General features: G+C 39.3%; 1 long non-coding RNA gene across 1 annotated transcript in view; it reads right to left on the bottom strand.

Moving 5' to 3' along the window:
- LOC133218086 (uncharacterized) overlaps positions 1-20,660 on the bottom strand; it is an 82,171-nt gene that overhangs the window by 57,959 nt on the left and 3,552 nt on the right. The window contains exon 2 of the long non-coding RNA XR_009727047.1: positions 8,230-8,359. This is a non-coding gene — a long non-coding RNA (uncharacterized LOC133218086). The remainder of the gene's footprint in view (positions 1-8,229; positions 8,360-20,660) is intronic.

Below are 20,660 nucleotides of genomic sequence, written 5' to 3'. Positions count from 1 at the left end.
AAATACAAAAGTGTGTTAGAGCCATTGCAGAAAATAAAACAAGAGGAGCAAGAACAGCACCATCTAAAGCAGAAAGTCACTTCTGACACCAGAAACACATTTCTATCCATAAGGAATCACACTGTACAGTGCTCTTATGTCTTAGTACCACACCACCATATTGTCCTGCTCCTGCTGCCCAGCACAAAGCAGTCCCTGCTACAGAGAGGGAAGCAAGAAGGAAGGAAGAGGATCACTGTAACAGATAATTTGGGGCAATTAGGTTGAATACAAACTGAAAAGAAAGACATAGAGTTTCCTTTCTCGTAGGCTGGGTGAAATATGGAAGATCTGTAGTAAAGATATCTTCTGTGTTTTGATTTATAAAGCGCAATTCCAGATAACTGTGTTGCCTTGTACAGCTGGTGATGTCTTATGTCAGCAGTAACTGACAACAAAAGTTTCTTTTTATTAATTTTCCAGTGTCTTTTCTTTCCTTGACACAGTAATGTTGGTGCTGTGATTTGGTTCCTTTCAAATCTTTCTGGATTTCAGATTCTCTGGCTCAGAAAAAGATCCTCTATGAATACAAAAATTCATCTAGACTCTAGCATATCCACATCTGCCACAAAAAAAAAATACTGCCTATCTTGTTCTTCATTTATCATTACAGTATTATCCTTACAAGAAAAAACACAATGTACATTCAAAGAGAGACAGCTGATCGTACCACTCTACATTGCAAGTCTGGGCACATAAATATAAGGACATCAAACTATTAGAGAGTGTACAGAAGAATGTGACCAAGATGGTGAAAGATCTCAAGGGCAAGACTTAGGAAGAATGTCTGAGGTCCCTTGGCTTGTTCAGCTCAAAGAAGAGAAGGTTGATGGGGGACTCAATCTCTGGTGAGCCATGACAGGACACGAGGAAATGGAGTAAAGATGGTTTAGGGGAAGTTCAGACTAGACAGTAGGAAAAGATTCTTCACTGAGAGGGTAGCTGGTTCCTGGAACACACTCCTGTGGAATGGTCAGGGCACCAAGCCTATCAGAGTTCAGAGAGCATCTGGACAATGCTCTTAAGTCATATGGTTTAGTTGTAGGTAGGCCTATGAGAAGCAGGGAGTTGGACTCCAACTTTATGGTTCCCTTACAATTTGAGATATTCTATGCTTCTACTGTCATTTGTTTTGTTTTCTTTGGCACCAGTGTGTCCGTGTTTAGTTGGATGTTCTCCTGCCAGATTGGGGATGTTTGAAGTGATAACATTAACAAGAGACAGAGCAGAATATATTGGTAAGGATAAGCATATGACATTTCTGTATATCATAAAGTAGTGGTGAGGAGAAAGAAAGAGGTTTGCTGGGCTGCTGGAACTAATACGAATGCAATCAACAGGAACTTTTGTGATGACTTAGGAAGAAGCATAAAGTCTCACTGTTATGTCTGCCATCAATGCCATATAAGCAAGCAATTCATTTAACAGCCTGACAAAAACATTGCCATTTATTTACTGGTAAGGAAACAGACAACTCAGGTATAAGTTCTACCATTTCTCTGAGCAACAGTAATCTGGCTGGTCAGAAATTGTCTCGGATAAATATATATATATGATTTTACCAAATGAATGTTTTGTCTCTTGAAATGCAGACTTGCTTATTCACCTAACTGGATTATTTCTTTCTGAGTAAGTTCAACCAAACTGCAAATATTTCACTTTGTGAACTGCATGATAAATTTATTTGAAGGCAGCTCATTAGCAAACTCTATCTGCCATGCTGCTTCATGGAACATACAATTCAGGTGATTTATGGCTTCTCACTATGAGGAGATGCTGTCTTGGGTAGACCGTGATACACTGACAGAGCCATATGATGGAGCAGATGAGTCACATTATTACCTCATTGAAGCCATGGTCTAGCTCACAGGGACTTATGCATGAGGTACTCTTAACACCTACTGTGCTGGGAATACTGCTTCTTTGTAGACCATAACAAGAGATTTGGGGGGGGGCTGGAGGGAATTTATTCCTACATCCCCTTCTAATGAACTTTGCTGTTTCCCAGATGGTCTCTTCCTTGCCTTCCAGAACAGTCTACATAGCAGTTTCACTAAACCTTTAGTAAGGGGAAATCTGTCAGCCCAAATAACCACCCAGCATTCCTACATAGAAACTGTAGCAGCATTCATCAAACCATTCATGATTCATCCATTATTCATCAATGCATTTTCATTAAGCATTTCCAAGACTATTTTCTTGGCTTTATAGTGCCATTGTCAAAGATTAATAAAATTAACACAAAAATTAATAGATAAATGTTAATCTCTGAGCAGTGAAATGTATCCTAAAAGTCTCTGAATTGTAGAAAGCTCTTCAGTTGTGGTAGTCAAAGCTGTTATTAAAGAATATGGATAGGATATTCACAAATATGGGAAACAGCACAGATAAACAGGTTCACCTTTTATTTCCTTGCCGTTCAAAAGGCTGATTTCCTTGGATAGTGCCTTTTGTTTTTTCTTTCTGCTTCATTCTTCCCTTGATTGCAATATGGGGATTCTTATCACTTTATTTTGAGAGGGAATGCCTTAAAGACTAAAGTCTCCATCCCTGAAATATTTTTGCACCAACTTCTCTACATATCATTTCATATAATCCAGGCCCTAAATTTTACTGTAATTCATGCAATCATAGGTATGTTGGCTGGAAGGAACTGATAAAGTTCTTCAGTCCAATTTTCCCACTTGAAGCAGAGCTGTCACCAGCACTAGCTCAGAATGACTCCAGACTGCACAAGCAACCAGGGCTCATAGGATTAAGATGTACTTACATGCATGCTAACACAAGACCTGCCTGCTCACTTTCTTTTCCCTTTATAAACAGGTGCTGCTTTCCTCATGCTGTCCCTTTAAAAGCAATTCAGTGCCAAATATCAGTAAAACGATGCTGGCAACACTTTTTAATAAAAGGCAAATCCCACTTACCACTTTTGATATTCATTTTAGTGCCATTAATCACGATGAATTCATTCAGCATGTCGCATGACTGCTGTGTGTAATTTCTTAGGAATTCCATTTTCATTTAACATTAATTAAAGAGCACTTATTATAGTGTTACCAAAATTAATTCCCGGTCTGCAGCCCTGCCTGCCAAGTTTCAACCTTCAGCAAATTATTATGGGTGAGTTATAGACCCTGGGAAAATGAGCTCTATAATGGAATATTAACTATTATGATGCATTTGTCACTATATTACAGTAAGGGCAACGTTCCGGGCGATGGTGATCTTCCAAAATAATGCACTGCGTGATCCTGCTTCTGTCTAGCCCTTTAAGACAGTTATTGGAACCCATAGAAATTACAGACAGTTAGCAAGCTTGTTTAATCCAATATGGTTTGTGAGACACCCTATCCTTCTTGCTTAGCGTCTGTTTGATTATGATACACTGATCGGACTCAGGATATTACCTCTTTGGCAATTCAGCTTCCTGCTGCTGAAGCTGCACAGACACCGTGGCAATATTTTTGATACAGCCCAGCAGAGCTAAGTGTCGTTCATTAAAAGAAGATTTATTCACATGCATCTGTCTCGAATCTGTCATATTCTCCCTAAAGGGAATCAGGCATTTAATACATTATTTTTTTTCCACCTATGACATTCACCATGGAATATATAATCTTAGTTTTCCCATCTTTTCAGCACCAAAATAGCAGGTTTGTATATCTTAAAGGATTTTGCTACATCCTGTTTTTGCAAGAAAACCTAGCGAGACCATGAGTTATATAACAGACCTTCCAGGAGGAGAGAAGTTTGGGCATTACTTTTCTTCTTGTTTTATGCAAGTTCACACACCATTAGTTGGTCCCTTGTTTTGGCGTCTTTCCTATAAAATTCTGAACAGCTCCAAAGCCTTCCTGCTGAGAAAATAAAAAAAAAAAAATCAAGGCAAACAGAGTGATTTTTGCCAAGATTGGGATAGCTTTTTTTTTTATCTTTAACTGAATAGAGGGAAGCAAGTGCAGGGGAAAACCATACAAGGGACCGTCAGGAAAAGACTGTGTGCCTTGTTTTTCCAGTCACTTCTTTAATATTTGTTTTCAGGAAAGTTGTTTTCCAAAGCGGCACCCACAGAATCTTAATCGCTGGAACAATGCTGAACTTCTCAGGTATTTAAAACACCAGAAGATCTAAAGCACATCTACAAGGACAAATGACAGAGAAGAGGCTGCCCATGGGTCAGATGGGCCATTATAACCCAGCTGAGAAAGTGTACAGCTGGGACTACATCATCTGCCTTGCTTCTAGTCCAGAGCATCCCAAGGGCTCTGAGTAAAGTCAGAGGAGCTCTGACTGTCTGGACACAACTGGGAAGGCAGATCCCAAAGCTCATATCAGTATGATCACATAGCTACCTACATATCTGCTCCTGGCCATGGTGGGAGGTGGGGTGAAGGGAAGGAAGGGGAATCACACCACATTTTGACTTCAGTTTCATTTATCAGATTTCTGGCATTCAAAACTGGATGAGCCCCCATCTGTTGATGGAAGATCCTCAATCCTCACAGCTCATCACTCTGTTTCCTAACAAGACCAGAGGACACCTATATCTTGGGTTCAGCAGTAACAGTCATTTTTCTCTTTCTTAGTAGCTGGTGCAGTGCTGTGGTTTTGACTTTCAGCCTGGGAACAGTGCTCATAACACTGATGGTTTTAGTTGCTGCTCAGTAATGTTTACTCTGACCAAGGACTTTGTGAGCCTCATGCTCTGCCAGGGAGGATGAGAAGCCAGGAGGAAGCAGAGACAGGACACCTGACCTAAACTAGCTAAAGATGTATTCCATACCACAGCACAACATGCCCACCATATAAACTGGGGGCAGTTACCCAGAAGGGTTAGGTCACTGCTCGGGTCGGGCTGGATATCAGTCGGCGGGTGATGACCAGTTGTATTCTCTCCCCTTGTTATTTCCTTTATCATCATTATTCTTGGTGGTAGCAGCAGTGGTTTGTGTCATACCTTAGTTACTGGGCTGTTCTTATCTCAGCCCATGGGAGTTACATTCTTCTGATTCTCCTTCCTATCCCTCTGGGAGCAGGGGTAAGAAAAGGGGGAGAGTGAGAGAGCAGCTGCATGGTTCTGAATTACTGGCTGGGCTTAAACCATGACAACCTACCATTCACTTACTGGCCCACAGACTCAACAACCAGCCAGTTTCACAGGCTCTCTTTGCCTGAGGCTGGTCATGCACCTTCTTCAACTCAGGACATTGTACCCTCCCCAGAACGGAGACCAAGGATCCAGGGAGCTCCTAACTTCATGCTATGTACTTCAGGAAATTATCATTACAATAGTGCAATGCCAAATCTAAGCATTCTTTTGATATCAATCCTTAGGGTCTCAACATTCAAGACCCTTATTTATAACGTATACATCTCTCACACAATTAGATTCAATGATGAAACCACAGCTCTGTGTTTGCTTGGTGAAAGAGATGGCTGTAGTGGCAGGCTGGTATAACCTGTGGTTTGTAGCAACTACATGAAAAAACACCTTTCCCAAGCACTGGGCTCGCTTTCCAAGCTTCAATATAAATTCACCACACACAATTCTGCAAAGCTTTGGATGGAAGCTTTCTGGGGATTGTGAGCAGTCTTCTGCTGCCCAAGGTCTCAAAGCCACCCAGCCAGGGAACTGTGATATTGTGCCAGTAACTACTCCTGCGTGATAACAGCCAGAGATTTTAAAGCAATCAAGTCTGCAGAGCTGGGTGTCAGTGCCAAGAAGACATCTCCCTTTTTAGCACCACTGCCCTGCACGTTTCAAAGTTTACATTCAAAAGAAGACAACTCGCCTCTGATCCAGAAGTGAGCCCTCTCCTTGCTCATGCTGGTCACAGGGGAGTGAGGAGGGAGGGTAAAGCAGTGTTTCCCATCCACATCCAGCATTAAGGAAATCCAGGTGTGCACCCCAGGTACAGCATAAGACCACCCCTAGCACCAATACACCAAGGGCTGGCCATCGTGTTCAGGACTACAACACAAGGTTTATTCTGAGGCAGTGGCAGCAATATGTTTAATATGAAACAGTGGTCTCCATTGATGAGATTTTGGCAGATCTTGTTCACTCCAGCACTTCTCCCAAGCATCCCTCAGAGTACCTGAGCTGCCCTTCCCACTTGTTTCTGGTATGTCACACACCTGCACACTTTTTGTACTCAGCAAGGAACTTGTGCTTGGGAAAACGTGATGTCCTGAAAGTAACATCATCTTGAAAACAACCTATTGTCTAAAAACCATTCCTCGAAAGCTCTCAGCAATAGCTTACAAAACACCGTACCCAAACCACTACAAGAGAAGCAGCTATACTTGTGACACAAACTGCTCAAAACTACAAGCTCTACTTGTGCACAACGAGGCATCTAAAAAAGGTTGACAGTTTAGACTGTAACTATCAGACCGAATGTACTAAAAACTGGTGTGACCTCAGACAGAAATCAATGATTAACCACTAAACTATCAATTCCTTGATACACATTTGCTTCTTCCACTTCAAAAAACTGTAGAGGAAGTTCAAGTAACATCTGAGGAGCAACAAAGAAGTTGGTCCTCAGATAAAAACCCAGCTTCTCTCAAGCCTCAATGCTAAGTGTTGAGTCACACAGGTGTTACCATTCAGTTTTCTTCCCAAATAAATGAGAGCAACACACATGAAGGGACTTTTGTATTTTCTTGCAAGGTGACATCCATCACATTTGAGCAGCAACTTGAAACAGTTTGCTTTTAAATACATTTTGTGAGTAAGCACTGCAGGTGAAGTTCAAAGCAGGTTCTGGGTCATGCACAGGCACACATCTGAGGGAAGGGAGAGGTCTCACTGACATTTTCCTGTAAGAGTTTCTTACGTGTTTTTCATAGGCTTCCTCTAAACCCTGCCAAACTGTGCCAACACATGCCTCTGGCATGAATAAAAGGCTCAGCTAAGAAAATGTATCTATCACTAGCAGGAAATGTGCTACTACCTGTTGACTCATGCAAATAACATTTTCAGCAAGAACATTTGTTTCACCTAATTGATGACAATTCTGTGAACATATTTCAAGCCACTATTCAACTTTAATCTGCATTGGGCTTCTGAATTGTTGGACAAGCACCTAATGAAGGTTATTACTAATCACCTCCTCTAAACAGATGCCTGGTTCTTCACAGTATCACAAAAAAGTAATATTCACACAGCAAGGTTACTGAAACAATGAAGAATAAAGTAAAATGTTATCATGGAATCATAGAGTCATTTAGGTTGGAAAAGACCTTTAAGATCGTCGAGTCCAAACATAAACCTAACATTGCCAAGTCCACCACTAAACCATGTCCCTAAGTACCACATCTACACCTGCAGGGATTGTGAGTCTACCACTTGCCTGGGCAGCTTGTTCCAATGCTTGATGCTTCCAGTGAAGAAATATTTCCTAATATCCAGTCTAAACCTCTTCTAGCACAACCTGGGGCCATTTCCTCTCATCCTATTGCTTGTTACTTGGGAAAAAATACAACACCCACCTCTCTCCATCCTACTTTCAGGCAGCTGTAGAGAGTGCTAAGATCCCCCTGAGCCTTCTCTTCTCCAGACTGAACACCCCAGATTCCACAGACATTTCCCATCACACTTGTGCTCCAGGCCCTGCACCAGCTCCATTGCCTTTCTCTGGCCCTGTTCCAGCACCTCAATGTCTCTCTTGTAGTGAGGAGCCCAGAACTGAACACAGGATTTGAGGTGCAGCCTCACCAGTGTCCAGTACAGGGGCACCACCACTGCCCTGGCCCTGAAGGTCACACTATTGCTGACACATACCATGATGTTGTTGGCTTCTTGGCTGCCTGGGCACAAGCTGCTCATGTTCAGCTCCATCAGTCAGCACCCCCAGGTCCTTTTCCACAAGCATCTTTCCAGCCACTCTTTCCCAAACCTGTAGCATTGCATGGGGTTGTTGTGACCCAGGGGCAGGACATGGCATTGAGCCTTATTGAACCTCATACAACTGGCCTCAGCCCATCTATCTAGCTTGTTCAGATCTCTATGTAGAGCCTTCCTATCTTCCAGCAGATCAATGTTCCCACCGAACTTGGTGTCAAAAACTTTATCATTTCATGATCATTATGCCCAAGGTGGCTTCCAACTGCCACATCACCCAGAAGGCCTTCTCTGTTCACAAACAAGCCCAGTATGCTGCTTTCTCTCATTGGCTCACTCACCTGCTGTGTCAGAAAGTTCTCTTCCACACGCTCCAGAAACATCCCAGACTTTTTCCTCTCCACTGTGTTGTATTTTCAGCACACAGCTGTTAAGCTGAAGACCCCTGCGAGACCACGATACCTCATGGCACTAAAACAAATGCAATAAAGAGGCAAAGCGTAACCAAAAAATAAATAATCTATGGGAAATAAGAAAGAAACCAAGGTACCAATCTTACCTCAGGCATTTTCTGATCTCATCATGAACTCTTTTCTTATCTGCACAGTAAAGAAAAAAACTCAGAGACCAGAGTTGTATTATGCAAAACTTCAAACGTGATCCCAAAAGTTTAAGTCAAACAAGCAAAGGGCCTGCATTTCACTTAGGATTATGGACAGAGTGCCTGAGCTTCCTACCACTTATGTCGCTTACAGTCAGTGAATAAGCAGCACTAAATTCAAGTGGCATTACTCTTACTAAAGTGTTTGCATGAAGTGAAAAATATTTCATCATTTTTTACTTTGATTGAGCTTGTTTTGTTTGTCTCTTTTTTATTCTTATTTGTCGGGAAGAGGACTAGGCTATCATCAGCCACTGCCACAAAAGGCAAGAAAGTAAATACGGCTGCACTGATATGTTTTCCACACTGTAACTTTTGCCTGGTCATAAAACTGCATTTTAAAAGGTTGGTTTAGGTTCATTTCACAGGCTTTGTAAAGAAAAAGGCAGCTTGGCTTAGCAGGTCATTCTGTCCACACCCAGCTAATTCTGCAGATGGTATTGATCTCCTACAAGAGTATTACTGAAGAAATATCACTTCTGGTTTTCCTCCCTTTTCCCACCTCTGTAGTGAAATGAGGCTTAATCTCAGTTCTAACAGTCCATAGTGCCTTTTGATCTGTACCTTAGTAGGCTTTACTCAGATCCAACAGGCTTCACATCCAAGCCATGTAGAGTCTTTACAAGGCTTTCAGTGACCATCTAAGCTTCAGAGAGTCCTAGAGCTGCTAATGCAAGGAGTGCAACAATGAAGCACATGAACACATTAATCTCAAACACTGTCTGTATGCCCCTTAAGATATGGATCAGTTTTTGACTTTGAGGACCATTCTTCATTTGAAGAAAGGATCCAAGGACACTTCATGAATAACATTATGCATTTAAGTCTTCATTGCATATAGCTCTTCACAAAATCTCACTGCCAAACATAATTTTGTTTCTAAGACAAGTGCCAGAATATTTAAAGCTTATAACAGTAAAGGTCTAGTTACTAAAACATGGTATTACGTTGAGGCTGCAACTTAGTAAAAGCAATTACCATGTTGCTTAAATTTATACAAAATATTCAGCCATAATTATCTATAATTACTCGGGAACACTGTCATTTTATAGGGGTTTAGACTCTTAAATAGTTCAACAAGCTCTGTAGGCGTATCAGGCAACGTCTGTTTAATATGTTAAACTCCCATTTAACTCACCAAAAAAAGGAAACACAATAGAATAAGCTGACAATTGGTTGTAAATCACACCAACCCAGGTGCTACTGTGTAGTGAAAAACAGTAAATTTAGCTCCTTTTATTCATTAAAGCTGAGAGTTTTTCCACAGGAGCTGAAGAAAATGAACGCTAATATTTCACTATAAGCATTAACTCGTTGTGAGACATTTCTTAATTTCCTTCAAAAATCCTGGTTCCTGAGTTTACAGAGTCAAAAGTCCCCCTTTTGGCTGAAGATCAGAGCAGTTTAAAGCAGCATATCGCCCCTGGGTTGCCTAAATGGCACACTCTTTGTTAGTTCAGACTTGGTCAAATGAAGGCCTCCCAAGCTGGGTTCTCAGTCTGTGTAAACTCTCTGGAGATCAGATCTCTTCCTCCCCAGGAGGCTGGCATGGACTGGTTGAACTGGGAAAAGGATGCCAGTGCCTTGTTAGAAATGAGTCAGAAGTGGCAATGAGGTGGCAAAACAGGAGCAGTGAAGGTGGGCAATTTTTTTCCTCCCGTACTTTAGACCTGCTTTTGCAAGGTATACACATCTAAGCTTCAAGCTGATGATAAAGACCTTCGGTTCTGCAAGCTCTGACTGACGTCTACTGACCTGTCCACTTTACAGTAATGCAGGAGCTGCTATAAATTCCGGAGATGCAGAAACATCTTTCTTCTCATACCCTTAGACATAATAACTGGTGAATGCATGAAGAAAGAATGGTAATGGGCTTTCCAAAATAGAGCTGGCCAAATTCATGAGATGCAGATTTGGTCAGACAGAGTATTTTTATGAGGAAGGTTGTAATTTACAAAATTCCCATTAGGAAGTTTCTTTGGTCTGGGATGGGTTTTCCAGCCCAAACTCAGGAGAAAAATTCCCTTTAAAAATTTGAATGCATTAGAATAACCTTCCTCTCTGAACATACCGAAATTCCATTTCAGTCCATCTTGGAAAAGAAATAGGAAGATCACAGAAGAGTTATCTACCTCTCATTTAGGATTTTGGCCTCTGTTGTTCTTCACACAATGGAGATTGCTCTGCAACAAAGCTAGTATACCCAGAGATGTCCTCAGACATTGATCTTCCATCCCATATCAAAAGGAAAGATGTGAATTCTCTGGGACAGTGTATTGAACTAGCTTGATCCAGTACCATGGAGGACTAGAAGGCTCTGACTTATGACCTTTCCCTTCAACTGTAAGGAATGCGAGCCATTTACTTGCATGGAGTCAAGCATAAGTGAATAAGGAGATGCAATATTTGGAAAGTTGCTCTAACTGGTGTAGTTGACAGCACAGTGGTAGTTTTCCAAAGGTAAACATTGCTATCTTTCAACCAATTGCTAAGAAATTAGTTTTGGTAAAACTGTTTATCTTCAACCAGAGTTCTACAGCTATTTCTGTTTCTCAGGAATCTACAAAATAACGTTTTTTTCCAGAATTTCAGTTGCATATATACAAACACTTCTGTCTGCTTTGGCATCTACTGACAGGTTTCACAGTTCCCACCTCTTCCCATGTGGCCCCCTTAATAACATTTCGTGTGTTACAAGGAGGAGATGACTTGGGAGTTGTGGTTGGTTGAGAATTGCTCTTCTCAGCCAGACCACACTATTTGCTGACACTGCACTGGGCAATGACTCATCACTGATTTCACCTCTCCATCATTTGTTAGCTTGGTTTTCATTTCCCTTTAAAATACAGTTTGTTGCAGTAAAAAACAAAAATGAGGAGCTTTCATAACAAATCCTTTCTTAGAATCTGAGTATTGTGAAGCATCACTCAGCTGAAACTCTGCTAAGATATCCAAAATGACTACTTTCCTTGCATTAATCTGTCAAAAGGGTGTTCAGCATCTATCAAAATTCCTTCTATAAACAGGATTAACTTTTTTATTTCTAATTTTTTTTGTCCATTTCAGGTAATGATACTTGAGTTGCTCCGTAACATGCAGGGAAGTCTGGTGAATGTTACGGTTGTTTGGCAGAGAGGAAGTGACTGCACCATTAACACTATCCAGAAGTGAGTGGTGATAAACCCTGGCACAGCAACAAAAAGAATAGCCAGGCAGAGTGACACAAGAACTTGTGGAGTACATTCTGCAGTTGAAGGCAGAAACCCACATGAACTCAAAACATAATCAGTTCAAATAAACCTTGTCCCTTGCAAGCTATAAACAGAGTAAGTTCAAGAGTGAATGTATTGGGTATGGCATGGAAGGGAAGTGAGATAAGATGCTTTCTTCTACTACTTGTTTTAATAAAAAATAAAGTCTATTTCAGCTTTACTATAAGTACGCTTCACAATATAGTTAATCAGTTCAGAGATGTCCCATTGTAGCTACCATCTTGAATTTATCTTCCAAGCATTTCCTGCTGTTATTATCTTACAGCTCTGGCAGTTTAATTGAGACTGAATGGCAGCTCACTCTGTTAACAAAGTACATCAGACTTACAGTTTGGAAAGAAACAAAAATGCACCAGATATTTCCTTGGATTCTGGTGTGCTGCTCATGTTTTAACTTTAAGCTCCATAAGTTACATGACTTTCTACATGATGTTCACCCTTCTATATGCTGGTTGTGCTGAATTACTGCTGTCATTCCCCTTTTAGCATGAAATATGAGCCATTTAATAGATTTTCCTTATTGCCATTCAGGATAGAAACTCAGAAAGGACTGAAAGAAGAAACCTCTACCTGTAAGTGATGAAATATTAAATAAAATATTTGTATCTAAGAATGTGTACATAAATTAAGCCATTTTTGAGTTTTCAGTAAGGAAGTATTAGGTTCCAATGGATACTGACCTGTTTTACATGTGAATTCCCACCATCCTAATCTATCCATCTCTTCCATTCTGCAGTAATAGCTCGCATCCTATCACATCTAAAGTAAACATTTGTTAATGAGTTCAAGGGAATAGAAATATTTGCTTTGGCATTCTGGCTATTTATATTTCACAGACTTAGCCCATTCTGACATAATCATCTGCAGGAGAACACATTAACCTTTCCTCAGTGTTCCTAACTCAGCAAATTTGATAGCCAAGCACAAAGTCAGGTAGTCCAGATAATTATTTAGGAAAACAAGAATAAAATCCTTGAGAGGATAATATGAGAGTCTAACCTATGCAAGGAAAGGTTAAATACAGATAATATTTGAATTACAAGTGCACTGGCCTTGTCTGAATTCTTTCTTCTGTCTAAAAAGTTATCGTATTTGTTTATCCCAGCAATGACTGATTAAGTTCTCATGCCAGCACATTAAAACATCAAATCAGAATGAGAAAGACTAAATTAATTGATGGCAAATATATGATGCCTAATCAGGCACTGATGATACCAATAATACAGAAAAGATTCTATGTCAGCTTACAGCATACTCCTACTTCATATTTTGGAAGCTCTAACACAGCTTTCTAGCAGCTGTTGATGAATGAAAATGAATTAAGTAAAAATCCTTTATCCTTTGGAGTTAAATATCAGAAATATCTGACTTGGGTGGCTCAGTTCCTCAAACGTATCCTAACTCTCAATGAATTGGATCTTGGGTCTCCTTCAGTTTATAGGCAGGTAAAATGGTAGTGCAACCCACCTATTAAGTACTTAAATTAAGGCTTATAAGCATCTCATTAAAGGTATTAAAACTTACCAGCAATGCAGTATCATCACTGTTCTTTTGCAGATTCACCTGGAGACAGCTCAAATCTATCTGCACCTCATTGCCCTGGGGTCTGTGGACAGCTTGGGTGTCCATGATTTACTAAAACAATTGAGACACCTGCTACGCTTATGTACTTTTGTAAATCCCACCTTTTGCATTCAGCATCTTTTCATGTTGTAAGTACATATATCAGTTTTCTTCTGTTCTTTGTTATTTTCTCTCCCTTTATGAAATCAGTGAGAGGTATCTAAGCATGCCTAAGAAGGATGCAAGAGGTTTTGATTTGGAGATATTATGTACTTGGGGACTTGCTAGCTTTTGGAATTAGTTTGGGTCTGTCTCACACAAAACTATGCACACAACTGATTTTTTGAGTTATTGGGGGAAAAAAAAAAGGAAGTATCTGTAATGATTCTTTTCTAATGAGTCAAAAGTGCAAGAAGAAAGAAAATTGTTTGTGGTCAGATGCAAAGATTCATTTCACCACAGATAAAACATGAACTTAGGTTTCAAGTGGAATTTCATGTTTTTTATTTTGGATACAGGTCATATTAAAACTGTTTAAACTACATGTGTGCAAAGTTTGGTAATGGTCAATACTTCCAAAGCAATCAAGGCTCTAGTACTCAACATGTTTTAGCACTTTATTCCAACTGGATCTCAAAAATCTGTTGCAGAACTCGGCATTTCTGGTTTCCAAACTAGCACCATCTATGTTCAGATGCAGTATAACTGGTAATATGAATAATTCTGAAGACCTTGTTAAGCAGAAGAAAAGTCTAAAGTTGTCGTGTCATTGCAGGGACAGAAATTGAAATGTGGTCTTAATAATAGTCAGTCCTTTTGTTCTGTTTTAGAAGCTAAAGACGACCAGGCCTACCCTACCAGTGAGCTAATCCTCTCTACTCACATTCACTCCTGAAAAAGTTAAACACATGTTCAAGATAAAATACCTTTTGGCTAACCAGTTTCTCTCAAGAATATTGCTATCAGAATGACCATTCCAGCATAGGATTCACCAAAGACATGCTCAATCCTCACAAGAAACTGAACAAATATTTGAGCTTTAGCTGATGCCACGCTCTAGTTATTTTGATTCTATTCCTAGAAGAAACTTGACCAGGTTCTTTAACACTATGCCAGACAGTCAAATGGAAATTCTCTTCCTGATTATGGCTCTGCTCCAGAGAAATTCTGAATGTTCAGTCCATAACTTAGCACAGCAGTCAGCTGCCTAAATGTAAGCACCCCATGCTATTTAGGATGTTCAAGAACATCTGAGACACCTTCATAGGAATTGTAAATAAGACATAAGACAAAGAAAACAAGGCTTTTCAGAGTATTCTGGCTTTGAACTGTATCTCAAAAGGCAGAATATATTTATGTTAGGCAACTGAATTTCCACTCAATCTGACAGAACACCAAGACAGAAATATTTCCTAACACTTTTATATTTTAATAGCTATTGGTCAAATGACCTTTAGAAACACCAAGGACAACATCACTGGACCTAATACCACTATTGGTAGGTCCTAATGAAGTATTTGTTTTTTGTGGCACCTCCATCTTTTTGTTTTGTTTCAGCTTTTCAAAGACTTTATCAAAGAAATACCTGTCACACATTGTGCCTCTTTGAAATCTCTTTTTTTTTTTGTACAGTCCTCATACAGGGTTTGGCTCACATTGAAAAAGTATTTCACACTCAATTCTCTGTTGTAGCTTTAAATAGATATAAAATAGCAAGTATATAAAGCATATAAAGCATCAAGAACGCTCCCTTCGATCATCAAAAGAAATTATTCCACTAAGAGGCCGGCATTAATCTAAGCTGAGATAGCGTCTTCAGCTATTCCTTCTTTACTCTTGTGTGAATTAGTCTTGGAGATTCTTTTTACTGCTGGTTTTCATTGGTGGTTTTCTGCAGCTATTTTCAGCAGTTGGTTGTCAAAACTTTTTGTGGAAAGCATTGTCAATATAAACAATCTCCTGATCTAATCTTGTAGTAGCCCTGTGTTTAATTAAATTTAGAGTATGGATTCACAGCAAGGAATTTTTTTAGCCCTTGAAACCTTTATATAAAGCCAAACCCTTAGTTTCTTGGAAGTGGGTTTTGGGGAAAAAAAAAGGGGGATGATTTCAAATGCCGTATTTCTAAGAGCTACCACACAAGTAAATACAATGCTTACTTCCTCTGGGAAATGCCATATAACGGATTTAAAAGATGAACAAAATCCCAGTGTTTATTCAGTCTAATGGATAAAAAGGATAAACTCACTGACTTATCACAATGGTCAATTGTATAAGAAGTTGAAACAGGCCATTTCTGACAGCCAGTGAAAAATAACATTTGTACCCATAAAAAAAAAGGAACCCTGATGTTGTATTTTGTATAGAAAAGCCAATAGAAGTCCCCAGCCAAGATTTTTTATCACTAAACGATCTTGATTTATACTTTGTTTGAAGTTCTCAAAATGAAACTTTCAGTCTCTCACTGGCTAAAAATAAACTTGCTGTAGCTGGTTAGGAGGCAGCTGACAGGTAAAGATTCAGCATTCAGCCCTTATGAGAACAATTGAGAGATTACTCTCTCATTCCATAGAAATCAAGCACGACTTCCATATATATTTAAGATCCAAGTCTGCAAATTCTGTGTAATAAATAGCCAAGTTGGAGCTGATTTGTGAAATGGCTTTGCAGAATCTGCCTGTTTTGAGAAAACTCAAAATTATTAATGGAAAGATGCACACTCTGGGTACATTTCAGTCAATACATTTCTAGTTAATTGTTAGCAATTGAAGCACTGTTAGATGTTGTGCATCCCTCATAAGAAAACATTCCCTATATACATGTCTTCTTTAGACTCAAATTCTATACTCTGAGAAAGCTCAGTAAAGCATGGCTTTCTTGCGTAGTTTGCTTGGGTTACTACTCCACTGTCATTCATATATAGACACTTCTTGCTTGTGGGGAAGGGCAGTAATTCTAATCTCCAGTTGAACCAGATGATCCATCCCCTATAAACCCAAACAATGTTTTAACAGGTAATATATAGCAAGATAGCTGCAGGCTACATTATTTGTTGATAGTCAGCCAATGTCTTTCTGCCTTTCTAACCAACGCTTGTCTCAAAGGATAGACAAGGTCCATCACAGTTACTGGAAAACACAAACAGGAGCTTTCATACCCATGCCTGAGGAATACAGCCTTAACAGGAGAGAATATTAAATATCCCTTTTCCCCACCCTCCTTTTTAATAAATAAATAAACTGCACAAAACTGTCATGAATGGTTTGCATTAGCTGACTGCTTTCGGACTAGATGACCGCCACAGGTTTCCACTTACCCTATTAAGATTCTAAGAGTTTTCACATTGGAAAATGTGTTCTTTATATAGGTAGATACAACATTGCTGATTCAAATATGATTTATCTAGTTGGTACTGAACTCAGACTAGACCAAGTAACACGTTCAGATTTAGATGTTAGTTCCTGAGGTACCCATAAAGACGTACCCTAACCTCTGTACAGAAGGTCATTTATATAGTAAATTAATGACCTGCAGGACAGAAGACACTGATTATTTCAGACCAAAAGGAAGGGAAGTGGTTCAGAGGACTCTTCCTAAGAGGAAACTAACTAATTGCCTCCTTTCCCCTCATCCCTGCTTGTATTAGAATGATCACACTTGAGCAACTACCTGGATATGACTCTGGAAGCCAGAGATGGGCAATCTTGTCTGCATCAAAACCAAATCACCTTCATGCCTCACAACTATAGCTATCCTTCACCTCTCTGATATTAGCTCTTTTCAGATTTATTTTCCACTACTTTACTTTTCTTTTTTAAACATAGATCTTTTCACAAACATATAAACATGGGAAAAAATTCTTTACCTTGCAGACACTGTTCACTAATTTGTTTGGATTTACTCTAACTTCATAGCAGCATTGTAGTGAGGTCAGTCCTATAGAGTTGCATGATTGGCAGCTCTAACATATAGTAGACATATTTTTTTGCAGTCAGATATACTTTTTTGGAGCCACTAAAGTATTAAGAGAAAAATTCATTTCTATCCTATTAATAAATAGATTAGTTTATCTTTTGCTATGCTTTAACCAGTTATCTCAGGATGCTATTTCTTAACTGTAAAACAATAAAGATTTGGAAGATAAAAGTGGAAAAGTTGCAGTCCATTAGATCCCTCCATGTACATAGGTCCTGAAATTCCTCCTTGTCCTCACCATTTCTTGCACACAGCTTCATAACCTCTGAAAAAGCCCCAAGAGGCTGTTTTGCTCAGAAGATCACAAAGCAGGCGATGAGAAGGAAGGAGGATAGAGACATCAGAATTAAGCTGAATGTTAAAGGGATTCTGCTCGGAATTGGGCTTGTTTCAAGCCTTAGTACTGACATTGTTAGACATCCCCCCATAAAATCTCCCCAATTGCTGAAAGTTCTTTAAGTCACAGAACTGGGATTTTATGCTACATAGCAAACTACTTCAGAAAAGGTGGCAGTTGTCGTGCTTTGAATGTATTCTAAATTCAAAAACATAAGGAAACTATTGTGCTTGCATTCTGCAGAACAAAGTATGTGTTGTAGAGTATATTCTTCAATAATTCAACCTCTAAAAGGTATGTCATTTCAAGCCTTAAAATAACAAAGCTACACTCTTGCAGAGGTTATACCACATGGGGGTGTTCATTTCCCTTTGTCTTAGTTGCATAAACTCAATATCAACCCTATACAGTAAATGATGTCTGCCCTATTGTCTTATATAAACACTCTTTTGTTTTTCTTCAGTGAAAAGCTGTGTTTAAAGAAAGCTCTGTATGAATTCCAATAAAGAAACTAGTGTAAGAGAACTGGGTTCATAAAATGAATTAGAACAGCTCTACTGTTACATCGCCTGGTGCTGGAAAGCCAGCAAAGTCAGATAATATTTTATTTGGAGCTGAAATGAACTGTTGTGAACTCTGACAAACCAGCACTTCAAAGCATTCTGAACATACTGCCACTAGCATAAGGAAATTTATCGTGACTAAAAGCCTGACTCTGACCTTATTTACACCATCTTTACTCTGTTGACTTCAGCTGGATGGAAGAGCAAAATTAAGTCATTCCCGTCTATCTCTGTTATCTGTGCTTTACAGAAACAGGGGATAAAAAGAAGGAATCATACTGGATATACCTATTCTACTCCCAAATAAAGCAGCTCACAAAACCCTCAGACAAAATACTGCACATTTGGGCAACTTCATGGGTGGCCCATGCAGGAATCAAGAGAACCCATGAAAAGTAAGAGGTCAGATTTGGTGATATTGCTGAATCTTTAGAAATTTATACTTTCCGGGAATGGGATAGAGCCCACATCATTACATTATTTTTATTGAACCTTAGAAATGCATCAATGTGGCTAAATTAAAACAGAAACCATGGTAAAAATATTTTAAGGCTTTAAGAAAAGATACATATTTTTACAACCTCAAGCCCATTATGGATTTCATGGAGACCAGCATGAAGCAGTTTGACATTATTATGATGATAATTTATTAATGATTTGTATATTTCAGTACCCCTCTGGTTCTCCTGAGACAACATCAAGACTTATCTGTGTGATGCATTTCAAGGACATAAGGAATAGGGGATTTTTCCTCATAAATCAACAGAATAATGCAATTGCTGAATGCACATAAAAGCCAGAACACAAGAAGATTGTTATACAGCAGGGTACAAATTGCATTCCTAGTTATTCCTAAATGTTCCCTTTTTGGGTCTTTACAGGTTGGGTTTTTTTAATCTACCTTGTGCAGAGATGTCCTCAGTCTTGGAAAACAGTTGAAAACTTGTTAAACTCCTCAATCGCACACAAGCGAGTGAGAAGTAAATACAGTATAGCCACCAAGAAGGATTCAAAGGGCTTTGAATCGTTAGATGTGAAGTGCAATTCAGCTGACACATGGCACGTGAAACTGAGCATAAAGTAATGCAAATTGGTTACAGAAATGCAGCTCAGGAGTAAAAAGTGAAAGGGGAAAAAACACAGAGAGGCTTAATAACACTGGACACCCCATAAAACAATCATAGAAACGGGCCTGCTGCCAGTACAGCACAAATATACATGTCCACAAAGCTGATAGAGCAAAAATCCCACCAACACCCCACAGGGGAGCAGTTTTAATCTTGGCCATAGATATGATGTCATCAAAAGCTGTTATTTCATTCCCATTCCCCAACCCCCCCCCAAAAAAAATGAGCACAGCCAAGACAAATTGCACAATGAAATTGCTCTCTCTGCACTAATATATGCCAACTACACTGTGGCTGGAATGCAGATTTGGATGAAAACAGGATGCCAGTTTTAGGAATTTATCACCATTGTGGACCATTTCAGCTTTGGGGTGACCTGTGAATGCAAAGGAGACCACCTTTATGGTTTGTTATCACTTATCATCCCTGTCAAGAGGACCACCACAAAGCCTATGCACCATTTATAGATTTTGATGTATCTGCTCTAGCCAGTGTTGCCTCCATAGCCTACACATTGGCAGGATTAGAGAAATTGGTGAAATTCTGTCTAGGCTAATAGTGGATTGCTGCAGTTATTAATTCAGTTAAAACACCTTTTTAAAGGTCCTTTGAGATATTTTACTTTTTATTGTCACTTCTGAGTCCCTCCAAATGCCATCAGATAGCGTCTCCAATGGGATTCCATTAGAAACTATTGTGTCTCTGCCATTTTTTGAACTTTTTTAGACAAAACACATTTTCCATATCTCATTGTCCCTCTATCTCTAAACAATCAGAAACACACACTGCAATGCCAAGACCAGCAAAGAATCTTACGTTTGTACATGTGAGACGTGGTAAGTGCTTAACCCTCCCTCTTTGCAATTAGAGCTTTGTAATACCACATTGCCTTGATAGTTTAAAAGTTCCTTTCATTGACCACTGTAATTTACTTTTGCAAATCTCTTGATGAATCCCAGGTTAGTTGAACTGCTCAATTATAGCCTTATCCTAATCCTAGTAGCTAAGCATTAATGCTAGCAACCTCCCACATCCTAATCCTGTTCCACTTGACACTGACCCACACTCAGTCCCAAATGATGTGTGTGTTAGCATTAAGGCAGCAAACAACATATTAATCAGGAATTCAACAAAAAAGGAAAGGTATATAACAGGGCAGCAGTGAGCATTTCAGCAAAAAGACTCTGCTCGCTCCATATATTTGGTATATACAGATTTAAATACATCTAAAGTAAAAAATACCATAAATACATACACAAACGTGTTCAATTGTT

The sequence above is a fragment of the Neopsephotus bourkii genome, unplaced genomic scaffold, assembly GCF_033783945.1.
Source record: "Neopsephotus bourkii isolate Nb327-2 ecotype Australia unplaced genomic scaffold, CSIRO-AGI_Nbou_v1 NB_1189, whole genome shotgun sequence".
In the NCBI taxonomy this organism is placed as follows: Eukaryota; Metazoa; Chordata; class Aves; order Psittaciformes; family Psittacidae; genus Neopsephotus; species Neopsephotus bourkii.
Note: the sequence above shows the minus strand (reverse complement) of the source record. Positions and strands in the feature narration are given on the sequence as shown.